A 13881-nucleotide genomic window follows, 5' to 3' on the forward strand; every position below is an offset into this window, starting at 1 on the left:
CACACACAAAACTTCTGTGGAAAGCATAAAAAAGGAGTTATAGAAATAAAAGAAAAAAATTGATGAATTAAGATTAATGAATTGAAAATAAATCCAGCCTGACCTGTGGTGGCACAGTGGATCAAGTGTCGACCTGGAACACTGAGGACGCCTGTTTGAAACCCTGGGCCTGGCCAAGGCACGTATGTGAGTTGATGATTCCTGCTACTCCCTCCTTCTAAAATAAGAGAGCCTCTCTCTCTCCTCACTAAAATAAATAAATAAATAAATAAATAAATAAATAAATAAATATTTTTAAAGAAAGAAAATAAATCCAATAGGTTATGTTTTAAAACCAAAACAATTGATAACCAATAAAAATCTTCACAAGAGGTATCTCCAAATAACCAGCAACATAAAATGATGCTCAACTTCAGTTATCAACAGGAAATGCAGGCTCTGGCTAGCTGGCTCAGTGGTAGAGTGGACCAGAGTATGAATATCCTGTGTTGGATTCCCAGTCAGAGCACACAGGGGAAGCGAACATCTGCTGCTCAACTCCTCCCCTTTCCCCTTCTCTCTCTAACTCTCTTCTTCTCCCACAACCAATGGCTCTATTGGTTTGAGCACATTTACCCAAGTGCTAAAGATGGCTCATGGAGCCTCCACTTCAGGTGCTAAAAATAGCTCCTTTGCCAGCAGCTCCAAATGGACAAAGCATTAGACCCAGATCAGGGTTGCCTGGTGGATCCTGGTTGGGGCACATGTGGGAGTCTGTCTTTCTATCTCCCCTTCTCTCACTTGGAAAAGAAGAAAAATAATAAGAAATGCAAATTGAAACCACAAGGTGATACTGTTACACATTCATAAGAATAGATAAAATTTAAAAAATATCATACTTCATTAAGGATATAAAACAAATAAACTCTCATCATTGCTGGTGCTACTGTCAATTGGTACTCTACTTTGTAAAACTTATAGTACATACTACAGCTGAACACATGCATATCTTAAGACTTAGCCATTCTAATCATAAGTGTACAGACAACAAAAATGCATAATATGTTTCCTAGAAGCATGTGCCTGCATGTTCATAGCAGCACTGTGCAAACAGTAAAAAATTAAAAACTAAATGCCTAAAATGAATAAATAAATAAATCCCATACAATAGGATACTATACAACAAGAATTAACTTCCACAAATTTTTGAGACAATATAAATAAATACCAAAAACATAATATGATCAAAATAAGTCAGACATTAGATATTACATAGTATATAATTTAAGTAACATTCAGAAACAGAAAAAAACTTATACTGTTACAGAAGTCAGAATGGTAATCATCACTTGTGAGGGCAGTAACTGATAGGGACCCAGTGGAATTGCTGGGGATGTGGTCACGTTTGTTCCCTGGTCTGGGTACTGCTTACATAAATAAACATTAAAAATAAAGTTTTTGAGCATTAACCTAATTGAATGTTTATGATATGAGATATTTTTAAAAGCAAAGAAATGATGAGCATAAAATTTGGAATAATGAAATGATTACAGCAGGTTGAGGGAGGCAAGATGAAAAGAGTGTATAAAAGTTATTGAAAATTCTTAGGTTGGGCAATGGTTTCACTGGAACTGATTATATTATTTAAAAATAAATATGCAACAAACATAAATGTGTATAGTTATAAAACTGTTAAGTTATTTTAAAGATACAATGAGCATCAAACTGTAACCAAAAGATATGTTTTAGGTAGGAACTATTTAACATGCTCATTACAATTTTTGGAAATTCTTTATTGTTTCGTTCTAATTTATATTTTGATTCATGTACTGTAAAATTCATGCTTTGTGGCCTGACCTGTGGTGGCGCAGTGGATAAAGCGTCAACCTGGAAACACTGAGGTTGCCGGTTCAAAACCCTGGCTTGCCTGGTCAAGGCACATATGGGAGTTGATGCTTCCTGCTCCTCCCCCTTCTCTCTCTCTCTCTCCCCACTCTTTAAAATGAATAAAAAAAAATTCATGCTTTGTGGTGTACAATTCTATGTATTCTAACAAAAGCACAGATTCATGGGACCACGATAAATAAACAGAATATAGGGCAGCTCTATATCTAAAAAATTTCCTCTTTCTGACCATTTATAGTCAACTTTGGCCACTGGGAGTGTCTCTGATACTTTGCCCTTTCAATGTGCCTTCATCCTTCCTCTATTTTGTTTTGTTTTGTTTGAGCACTTTCTTACTTTTAGGCCCTACAAAATGCTCCAGGCTCCTCATGTTTCTCCATCCATAGCACAGTAATCACTCAGTTCTCCAAGGAGCACTTGTTACTTTTTTTTTCCCCATGAACAGAGTCAGAGAGAGGGATAGATAGGGACAGACAGACAGGAACACAGAGAGCTGAGAAGCATCAATCATCAGTTTTTCGTTGGGACACCTTAGTTCAGGGGTTGGGAACCTATGGCTCGCGAACCAGATGTGGCTCTCTTGATGGCTACATTTGGCTCACAGACAAATCTTTAATAAAAAAAATAATAACGTTAAAAATATAAACATTCTCATGTATTACAATCCATTCATTTCCTACCGCTCATGTTCATGGTGGCTGGAGCCAATCACAGCTGTCCTCTGGGACAACACCAAATTTTTATTGAATAATGCGTAATGTACATGAGTCGGTGTATGGCTCTCACAAAATTACATTTTAAAATATGTGGTGTTAATGGCTCTCTCAGACAAAAAGGTTCCTGACCCCTGCCTTAGTTGTTCATTGATTGCTTTCTCATATGTGCCTTGACCGCGGACCTTCAGCAGACCGAGTAACCCCTTACTCAAACCTGTGACCTTGGGTCCAAGCTGATGAGCTTTTTGCTCAGGCCAGATGAGCCTGCACTCAAGCTGGCGACCTCGGGGTCTCGAACCTGAGTCTTCTGCATTCCAGTCTGACACTCTATCCACTGCACCACCACCTCGTCAGGCATGGAGCGCTGTTACTTTCATTTGAGAATAGTATTTAGAAAACAGGATTTGAATGGTAGTTGTGCTTGTTGTTACTGGATATCATGCATGTTGTTCCATAAATCAATGGTTTGTTCCTTTTTATTGCTGAGTAGTTTTCCATTTTGTGGCTATACCTCACTAATCCATTCATTGAATGACAACTGTTATTGCTATTTTTGATTATTAAAAATAAATCTGCTATAAACCTTCACATACAGACTTTTTGCTGAACATAAATTTTCATTTCTCTTGAGGAAATATCTAAGACTAGGATTTCTGGGTCATCTAACAGGTATGTGCTTAACTGTATATAAGAAAATGCCAGATTATCTTTCAAAGTGGCTCTACCACTTGCATTTTTTACAGCACTGTGTGAGCATTCCTTTCTATATTCCCCAGAATTTTATATTGTCAAGTCTTTTTTTTTTTTTTTCATTTTGGGTATAGTAATAGATGTACTGTGGTGTATCATTATGGTTTCAATTAGTATTTTCTAAACTATTAAGTATGTGTTTCTTTTGGCATATGCATTTTTTTTTTTTTGGTGAAGAGTTGTTCCATTATTCTGATCATTTTTAATTGAATTGTTTCATTTCTCATGGTTGAATTTTAAGAATTCTTTACATATTCTGGATACAGTTCTTTTGCCAGAAATATAATTTGCAAATACTTTCTCCTGTCTGTGGCTTATCTTTTCATTCTCTTAACAGTGTCATTTAGAGTGAAAATGGTTGTTAAATTAAAATAAAGTCCAATTACTTTTTTACTTTTGTTGTTAAATCTAAAACTTTTGCCTAACTATAAATACTGCACAGATAATTTATGTGTGTGTGTGTTTTTTTTTAGGTTTTATGGTTTTACATTTAGGACTATGATCTATTTTGAGACTTTTTAACATCTTTATTGAGATATAATTAGAATACAAATAAATTCACATAATGTGTACAATTTGGTAAGCTTGAACACATGCAAACACCTGTAATACCATCATCAAAATTAGGATAATAAGCATATTCATCACATTTACAAAGTGGCCTTGTGTATTTTTGTGTGGATGTGTATGTTTCATTTATTTATTTTTATCTTATTTTTATTAATTTTAATGCAGTGACATTGATAAATCAGGGTACATATGTTCAGAGAAAACATCTCCAGATTATTTTAGCATCTGTATTCATTAGAGATATTGGTCTGTAGTTTTCTTTTTCTGTGCCATCCTTGCCTGGTTTTTGTATGATGGTTATGTTGACCTCATAAAATGTGTTTGAAAGTATTGCTTCTTCTTCAATTTTTTGGAAGACTTTCAGTAGAATAGGAACCAAGTCTTCTTTGAATGTTTGATAAAATTCGCTGGTATAGTCATCTGGGCCTGGACTTTTATTTTTGGGGAGGTTTTTAATGTTTTTTTCTATTTCTTCTCTAGTAATAGGTCTGTTTAGGCTTTCTGCTTCTTCTTGACTCAGTCTAGGAAGGTTGTATTGTTCTAGGAATTTATCAATTTCTTCTAGGTTGTTGAATTTAGTGGCATAAAGTTTTTCATAGTATTCTACAATAATTCTTTGTATATCTACGGTGTCCGTGGTGATTTCTCCTCTTTCATTTTGGATTTTGTTTATATGAGTTCTTTCTCTTTTTTCCTTGGTAAGTCTTGCCAAGGGCTTGTCAATTTTGTTGATCTTTTCAAAGAACCAGCTCCTTGTACTATTAATTTTTTCTATAGTTTTTCTGTTCTCTATTTCATTTATTTCTGCTCTGATTTTTATTATCTCCTTTCTTCGAATGGTTTTGGGTTGTCTTTGTTCTTCTTTTTCTAGTTCCTTAAGGTGTGAAGTTAAGTGGTTCGCTTGGGCTCTCTCTTGTTTGTTCATATATGCCTGAAGTGATATGAACTTCCCTCTTATCACAGCTATTGCTGCATCCCATAGATTCTGATATGTCGTATTGTCATTTTCATTAGTCTGTATATATCTTTTGATCTCTGCACTTATTTCTTCTTTGACCCATTCATTTTTTAAAAGTATGTTGTTTAGTTTCCACATGTTTGTGGGATTTTTTCCTCTTTTTTGCAGTTGAATTCTAGTTTCAAGGCTTTGTAATCAGAAAATATGCTTGGTACAACTTCAATTTTTCTGAATTTGCTGATGTTGTTTTTGTGACCCAACATATGGTCAATTCTTGAGAATGATCCATGTACACTGGAGAAAAATGTATACTCAGTCACTTTGGGATGAAATGTCCTGTAGATGTCTATCATATCCAGGTGCTCTAGTGTTTTGTTTAAGGCCACTATATCTTTGTTGATTCTGTTTAGATGACCGATCTAGAGCCGTCAGAAGTGTATTGAGGTCTCCAAGTCTGATTGTATTTTTGTCAGTTTTTGTTTTAAGGTCAATAAGTAGCTGTCTTATATATTTTGGTGCTCCTTGGTTTGGTGCATATATATTAAGAATTGTTATGTCTTCTTGATTCTTTGTCCCCTTAGCCATTATGAAATGGCCATTTTTGTCTCTGAGTATTTTTGCTGTCTTGTAGTCAGCATTATCAGATATGAGTATTGTTACGCCTGCTTTTTTTTTTGGATGTTATTTGCTTGGAGTATTGTTTTCCAGCCTTTCACTTTGAATTTGTTTTATACTTGTTACTTACATGAGTTTCTTGTAGGCAGCATACAGTTGGATTTTCTTTTTTAATCCATTGTGCTACTCTGTGCCTTTTTATTGGTGAGTTTAATCCGTTTACATTTAGTGTAATTATTGACACTTGTGAGTTCCCTATTGCCATTTTATAGATTGCTTTCTGTTAGTTTTGTGTCTTGTTTGATCCTTCTCTTTTGTTTTTCTATCTTTTGTTTTTATTTGGTTGTATTCCATACATCTTTCCTCTGTTGCTATCTGTGGTGGTTTTTTCAATGGTGGTTACCTTTAAGTAATGAAAAGGGTTCCTACCCTGTTCATTATAGCGCACTATTTTGTGAGTACTTTTGCACTTCATCGTCCTTTGCTACTGTTAATCTCCATCCTCTCCTCCCCTTTCTTTTTGTTGTTGTCACAGTTTAAATTTGGTTTTATTGTGTTCTTCTTGGAGCTTTTACTTGTGTTTTTTTTGTTGTTGTTGTTCTTTGTATCTGATTGGAGAACGCCCTTTAGTAATTACTGGAGTGGAGGTTTTTTGATGATAAATTCCCTCATCTTTTCTGTATCTGTGAATGTTTTTATTTCTCCTTCATATTTGAAGGATAGCTTTGATGGGTATAGTATTCGTGGCTGAAAGTTCCTCTCTTTCAGGACTTTAAATATTGGGGTCCACTCTCTTCTAGCTTGTACAGTTTCTGTTGAGAAATCAGATGATAACCTAATGGGCCTTCCTTTATATGTTGTATTATTCTTTTCCCTGGCTGCCTTGAGAATTTTTCCTTTGCCGTTGGTTTGTGCCAATTTCATTATGACGTGCCTTGGAGTAGGTTTGTTGGGGTTAAGAAAACTCAGAGTTCTGTTTGCTTCTTGAATGTGAGGCTTTAGTTCTTTCCACAGGCTTGGGAAGTTCTCATCTATTATTTGTTTGAGTATGTTCTCCATTCCATTTTCTCTCTCTTCTCCCTCTGATATACCTATTATTCTTATGTTATTCTTTTTGATGGAGTCAGACAATTCCTGTAGGGCTATCTCATTTTTTTTTAAATTTTTGAGTCTCTTTCTATTTCTCTCTGTTGTGCCTCAAGTTGCTTGTCTTCTATTTCACTAATCCTACGTTCTATCTGGCCTGTTCTATTAACTAAGCTTGCTACCTCATTTTTCAGCTCGTAAATTGAGTTTTTCATCTCTGTTTGATTTGTTTTTATAGTTTCAATTTCCTTGGACATATATTTTTTGTGTTCATTGAGTTGTTTTCTGAGCTCCCTAAATTGCCTTTCTGTGTTTTCTTGTATATCTCTGAGTATTTTTAGGATTTCTATTTTAAATTCTCTGTCGTTTAACTCCAAGGTTTCCAATATATTAAATTTTTTCTCCATAGATTTTTCCTCATCTCTCTGTGTTACCTCTCTTTCTTTTGTATCCATGATATTCAATTTTCTCTTTCTTAATGGCATCTTAAGGTGGTTTTGTTGATAGTATTAATGAGATTTAATAAAGAATAAAAAGTTAAAATAAAAATAAAAAATAAAAAAGTTGTTTTTTTAAAATTAATAATTAAATAAAGAAAAATAAAATTAAAATTAAAAAAGGAAATTATCCCCCCCCTTTTTTCCTTTCCTCTCCTCTCCCCTCTTTCTTGAGAAAATCTTGTGGTGAACTGTGAATTATATTGTACTAAATAGAACAAACAATGCCTGTAATGGAGAGCCTGAATTGGGGAGAAGTAATAAAGGGGCAAAAAAAAGAAAAAGATGGTTATGGACCCACAAAAAGCAAATAAGAAAAAAATTTTGGTCAATAATAAAATGATTTGCTTTTAGGTGTTGGTTGACTAAGAGTTATGATGAGAGGAATAAGAGGGAAACAGGAAAACGGGGGGACAAATTAAAAAATTACTATTGTATTTAGTGGAACAAGAACTAGATAAAATGGAGAGCCAGGGATGGAAGCACTGCTAATGAGTTAAAAAGGTGAAGTAAAACCCCCCCAAAATGTCACAAACATAAGTTTGAATCCCAGATAAGATAATTTGTTCATTGTTGAGGTTTGAATGAGAGGAGACGTAAAGGAGAAAGGAAGAAATTAATATAGAGGGAGAAAAGAGAGAGAGAGAGAGAGAGAGAGAGAGAGAGAGAGAGAAAAGAGGGTACCACTAAAAGAAGAAAAAAGAAAAAAGAGGAGAGAGAGAGAGAGTTAATGGTTTTGGAGTGCAACCCTCATAGAGAGAAAGGAAGAGGAAAGAAAAGATAATGGGAGATATAACAGTTATGGGTAGTGTAGTTCAAGGAGAGGAGAGAGTAAGACTGGCAGAGAGTTAAACGACCAAATTGGAGGAGGAAAGAAAAAATATCAAGAATGAAGATAAGAGAAACAAATGAACAAATATAATAAAATGGGATAGGTTATAAAGTCTGCGGATTATTCTTGATTTTGAGAGGTTATCTTCTTGCTTTTTCTTTTCTCTCCCTCTTCCTGGTTGGTGACTCTGTACCCTGGGTTCTGCCCCTTTGGCACGCTCAGGTAGAGGTTTGCAGTTGACAAGTCTATATGGCCATGCCATGTATTGTGCTTCAGTCTCGTTGGCAGTCAAGGCTCATTAGCATTTATAGGCTCCGGCAGTGAGAGAGTCCATGTTCCTGGAGCCTCTCTCCTAGTCTTTCTTTCCTCAATTAGTAGCCTTATAATCTAGCTATGGGGTTGCTGCTGCCTCTGCCTGGATAGTAAGAGGCTCAAAGAGCTGGCAACTCCCCACTCTATTCCCACTCAGCACAGGGCTCTGAGTAAGGCTCAGTCAGTCAGAGCTGCTAGCATAATCAGGCATGGCTTCCGCCCACTCAAAGACCTCTGGCTCTGCCACTCTGTCCAGTAATACGGGCGGGCGCCCACTCCTGGGGTGCTTGGAGGAAAACCTCGCTCACTATCTGTGTGCGCAGACCAGGATATCAGGCCGGCAGTCTCACACTCTGAGTGAAACCTCCTCCTGCATGGAAAAGTTCCAGTGTTGGAATTGGCTCTCACTCCCTCCCCGTGCATGGCTTTTTCAGGGTGCTGGGGTGGCCTGGAGATTCCGCTTTTGGCCCACACAAAGGCCTCTGACTCTGCCTCTCTGTGGGATAACATGGGTGCCCACTCCCGGGGCCTTTGGAGGAATCTCTCGCCCACTATCTGCGCGCGCCGACCAGGAGATCGGGGAAAATGGCTGCCCCACTTGTCTTTCTTTGCTGGGTTTGGTGCGAGTGTTAGCTTGTATTGCCTGGATTGCCACAGGCACAGTTTTTCCTCGGCTTGGATCTCCGTGCCACAGCCTGGTTCGGCTGTTTGTGCTGCGACCTGGATCTATTCACCCCCTTTGCCTGCCTTAGTTTCTATATTCTCAGTTCCCAGTGAAAGCAGCCCTGTTTAGGTTAGTGAGGAAGGCAGAGCATTTCTTACTCCCTATTTCCTCCAGGGTTTGATTATACATTTAGCCAATTTTTCGCTCGACCATACCTTCGGGTGTATTGTGAAACATCTGGAGGCTCCAAGGATAGGTTTTTCTGTTTCTGGTTGAAGATCTTGTTGAGTTTTGGGGGAGATTTATCGGTATTGTTTCCTACCGCGCCATTACTCTGACGTCATCTCCAGATTATTCTGACATTTGATTACGCTGCATACACCTCACCCAAAGTCAAATTGTCTTCTATCACCTTCTATCTGGTTTTCCTTGTGCCACTCCACTCCCCCACCCCCTCTCTCTCCTTCCTCGCCCCCTCCCCACCCCGCACCCCATTCCTCGTTACCATCACATTCTTCTCGATGTCTCTGAGTCTCATTTTTATGTCCTATCTATGTATGGATTCCTATAGTTCTTAGTTTTTTTCTGATTTACTTATTTCACTCCGTATAATGTTATCAAAGTCCATTCATGTTATTTTAAATGATCCGATGTCAGCATTTTTTATGGCTGAGTAGTATTTCATAGTATATATGTACCATAGCTTTTTGATACACTCATCCACTGATGGACACTTGGGCTGTTTCCAGATCTTCGCTATTGTGAACAATGCTGACATAAACATGGGGGTGCATTTCTCCTTTTGGAACAGTTCTATGGTGTTCTTGGGGTATATTCCTAAAAGAGGGATAGCTGGGTCAAAAGGCAGTTCAAATTTTAATTTTTTGAGGAATCTTCATACTGTTTTACACAGTGGCTGTACCAGTTTGCATTCCCACCAGCAGTGCAGGAGGGTTCCCTTTTCTCCACATCCTCGCCAGCACTTATTCTGTGTTGTTTTGTTGATGAGTGCCATTCTGACTGGTGTGAGGTGATATCTCATTGTGGTTTTAACTTGAATTTCTCTAATGATTAGTGATGTTGAGCATTTTTTCATATGCCTATTGGCCATCTGTATGTCCTCTTTGGAGAAGTGTCTATTCATTTCTTTTGCCCATTTTTGGATTGGATTGTTTGTCTTCCTGGTGTTGAGATTTACAAGTTCTTTATAAATTTTGGTTATTAACCCCTTATCAGACATATGGTCAAATATGTTCTATGGACAACTGATATTTGACAAAGGAGGTAAGGGATACAATGGAGTAAAAACAGCCTCTTTAAAAAATGGTGTTGGGAAAATTGGACAGCCTCCTGCAAAAAAATGAAACTAGACCACCAACTTACACCACTCACAAAAATAAACTCAAAATGGATAAAAGGCTTAAATGTAGGCCGTGAAACCATAAGCATCTTAGAAGAAAACATAGGCAGTAAGCTCTCCGACATCTCTTGCAGAGATATATTTGCTGATTTATCTCCATGGGCAAGTGAAATAAAAGACTGGAGAAACAAATGGGACTATATCAAACTAAAAAGCTTTTGCACAGCCAAAGACAACAAGAACAGAATAAAAGGAGAAACAACACAATGGGAGAACATATTTGCCAATATGTGTGTGTTTTAATCAGAAATTTTTTTTAATTTGCTGTATTGACATGGTTTCAAGTTTCCCACTTAATATAACACATTCTACAAACTGCATCATGCCCCTCATGTCCAATGCAAAGTCTCTTTCCACCCCCATACGCTACCTTTGTCCCTCTTCTCATACCTCCACCTCCATTTTCCTTCTGGTTATTGCTACCTTGTTGTCTGTAACTATGTGTTTTGTATATATAATTTGGCTAATCCCTTCACCTTCTTTGATCTCATGCATCCTTCCTCCTTCCCTCCAACAGCTGTCTGTTTGCTTCCTATGACCTTGCCTCTGTTTTTATTTTGTTCATCAGTTTATTGTGTTCATTAGATTCCACATATAAGTGAAATCATATGGTATTTGTCTTCATCTGCCTGGCTTATTTAACTTAGCATAATAATCCCCAGGTCCATCCATGTTGTCCCAAAATATAAGATTTCCTTCTTTTTTATGTCTGCATACAATCCCATTGTATAAAAATACCACAGATTTTTTCATTCACTTGTCCACTGATGGATACTTTGGCTGTTTCCTTATCTTAGCTACTGCAAACAATGCTGCAATAAACATGGGTATGGATATCTTCTACTGAATTAGTGTTTTGGGATTCTTAGGATATATGCCTAGAAGTGCTATAGCTGGGTTGTAAGGCGGTTCTATTTTTACTTTTTTGAGTAAACACCATAATATTTTTTTCACAATGGCTGCATGGGTCTGCATTCCCACCAGCAGTGCAGAAAGGTTCCTTTTTCTCCACACCCTCACTAGCACTTGTTGATTTGTTAATGAGAGACATTCTGGAAGGTATGAGGTGATATCTCATTATAGTTTTAATTTTCATCTCTCCAATGATTAGTGACATTGAGCATGTTTTCATATGCCTATTGGTCATCTGTATGTCCTCTTTGGAGAAGTGTCTTTTCAAGGCCTTTGCCTATTTTTAATTGGATTGTTTACTCTTCTGGAGTTGAGTTTTACAACTTTGTTATAAATTTTAGATATTAACTCTTCATCAGATGATCAGCAAATATGTGTACCCATTAAGTGAGTTGTCTTTTTATTTTGTTTGTGGTGTCTTTCGCTGTGCAAAAGCTTTTTAGTTTGCTATAGTCTCATTTGTTTATTTTGTCCTTTATTTCACTTGCCCAAGGAGATATATTTACAAAAATATTGCTTCAAGAGGTGTCTGAGATTCTACTGCCCATGTTTTTTTCTAGAATTGTTATGGGTTTGCAACTTACATTTAAGTATTTTTTCCATTTTCAGCTTATTTTTGTCAATGGCATAAGTTGGTATTCTAGTTTCATTTGTTTACATGTCCTATCCAATTTTCCCCAAACCATTTATTAAAAAGACTGTCTTTACTCCATTGCATACATTGCCTACTTTGTCAAATATTAATTGACCATAAAGGCATAGGTTTATTTCTGGGTTCTCTTTTCTGTTCTATTGATGTCTATGCCTGTTCTTATGCCAATACCAGGTTGTTTTGATTACAATGGCCCTGTACTATAGTTTGCTATCAGGAAGTGTGATACCTCCAATTTGGTTCTCCTTTCAAGATTGCTGAAGCTATTCAGTTTTTTGTTGTTATTGTTGTTGTTGTTCCATATAAATTTTTGGAATATTTGTTCTCTATCTGTGAAGTATACTATTAGTATTGTAATAGGAATTGCAACGAAACTACAGATTGCTTTGGGTAATATTCTTCCTATCCATGAACACAGTATATGCTTCCACTTGTTTGTATCTTCCTTAGTTTCTTTTTTCAATGTGTTATAATTTTCTGAGTACAAGTCTTTTATCTCCTTGGTTAATTTTTTCCTAGGTAATTTTTTGGTGTTGTTGTTGCAATAGTAAATGGGATTATATCCTTAATTTCTCCTTCTAACAATTCATTATTGATATATTAAAGGGTTAGGGCTACACCTTAGGGGTTGGGATTTAAAATGCTATTGATTTCTGAATATTAATTTTATATCCTGCCACTTTGCCAAATTTATTTATTGGGTCTAGTAATTTTTTAGGAAAGCCTTAAGCATTTTCTATGTACAGTATCATGCTGTTAGCAAATAATGACTGTTTTACCTTTTCTTTTCAACTTGGAAGCCTTTTATTTCCTCTTTTCTGATTGCTATGCTAGGACTTCCCTTACTATGTTGAATAATAGTGGTGAAAGGGAACATCACTGCTTGTTCTTGATCTTAAGGGGATTGCTTTAATTTTTGCCCATTGAGTATGATGCTGGCTGTTGGTTTGACATATATGGCCTTTATTATGTTGAGATTTGTTCCCTGTATTCTGACTTTTCTGAGAGTTTTGATCATAAGTGGGTGTTGAGTTTTATAAAAACCCAACTTAACGACCAAATCATGTTACGACCAGTCTGTCGGAACCAATCGTGGTCATAAGTCGAGCACTAGCTGTATATACACAAAAGTTGAATTGTTGAATCATAAGGTATCAATAGGTTCGTTTTTAATTTTTTGAAGAACTTTCATACCCTTTTCCATAGTGGCTGCACCAAGAATTTTATTTTCTTTATATCCTAGCCCACACCTCTCTGTTGATTTACTGATGATAGTCATAATGACATGGAAAGTGATATCTCATTGTGGTTTTATTTTAATTGAATTTTTCTTCGAGTGACACTGGTTAACATAATAATACACATTTCAGGTGCCTAATTCTACAACACATTTTTGTACAATGTATTGTGTTTTCACTTCCTCCCAAATCAAGTCTATATCCATCACCATTTATCCCCTTTATATTCTCCTCTAACTGCCCCCTCCTTGGCAATCACCACACTATTGTCCATGTCCATGAGGTTTTATTTTGTGTGTCATCTTTTGCTCTATCTCTCTACTTTCCTCAACCAACACCCCCCACCCCGACAGATGACAGCCTGCCCTCTATGTATGGGCTTGTTTCTATGTTGCTTATTAGTTCATTAAATTTTACATATAAGTGAAATCATATGGTACTTGTCTTTCTTTGACTGGCTTATTTCACTTAGCATAATGATCTCCAGATCCATCCATGCTATTCCAAAAGATAAGACTTTCTTATTTTTTATGGCCAAATAGTATTCTATTATGTAAATTTATGGAGATTTTAATTTGCATTTCTCTGATGATTAGTGACATTGAGCAACTTTTCATATGTATTAGTCATGTGTATATCCTCTTTAGATAAATGTTTATTCAGGTCTCTCTGCCCATTTTTAATAGAATTCTATGTGTGTATGTGTTAAATTGTATGAGTTATTTATAAACTTTGGATATTAACTCTTTATTGAATATATTATTGGAAAATACAT

At 36.4% G+C, this 13881-nt stretch overlaps 1 protein-coding gene across 2 annotated transcripts in view; it reads right to left on the bottom strand.

Moving 5' to 3' along the window:
• The window catches only part of SPRY3 (sprouty RTK signaling antagonist 3), a 169471-nt gene that overhangs the window by 74626 nt on the left and 80964 nt on the right, over nucleotides 1-13881 (bottom strand). The window contains exon 1 of one of the 2 annotated variants that reach the window (XM_066249539.1): nucleotides 104-162. The exons of the other annotated variant lie outside the window; for it this stretch is intronic. The gene's annotated coding sequence lies outside the window, so the exon portion shown is untranslated. Of the gene's footprint in view, nucleotides 1-103; nucleotides 163-13881 lie in introns of those variants that run through there. 2 annotated transcript variants of the gene reach the window in all.

The sequence above is a fragment of the Saccopteryx bilineata genome, chromosome X (assembly GCF_036850765.1).
Source record: "Saccopteryx bilineata isolate mSacBil1 chromosome X, mSacBil1_pri_phased_curated, whole genome shotgun sequence".
Classification (NCBI taxonomy): domain Eukaryota; kingdom Metazoa; phylum Chordata; class Mammalia; order Chiroptera; family Emballonuridae; genus Saccopteryx; species Saccopteryx bilineata.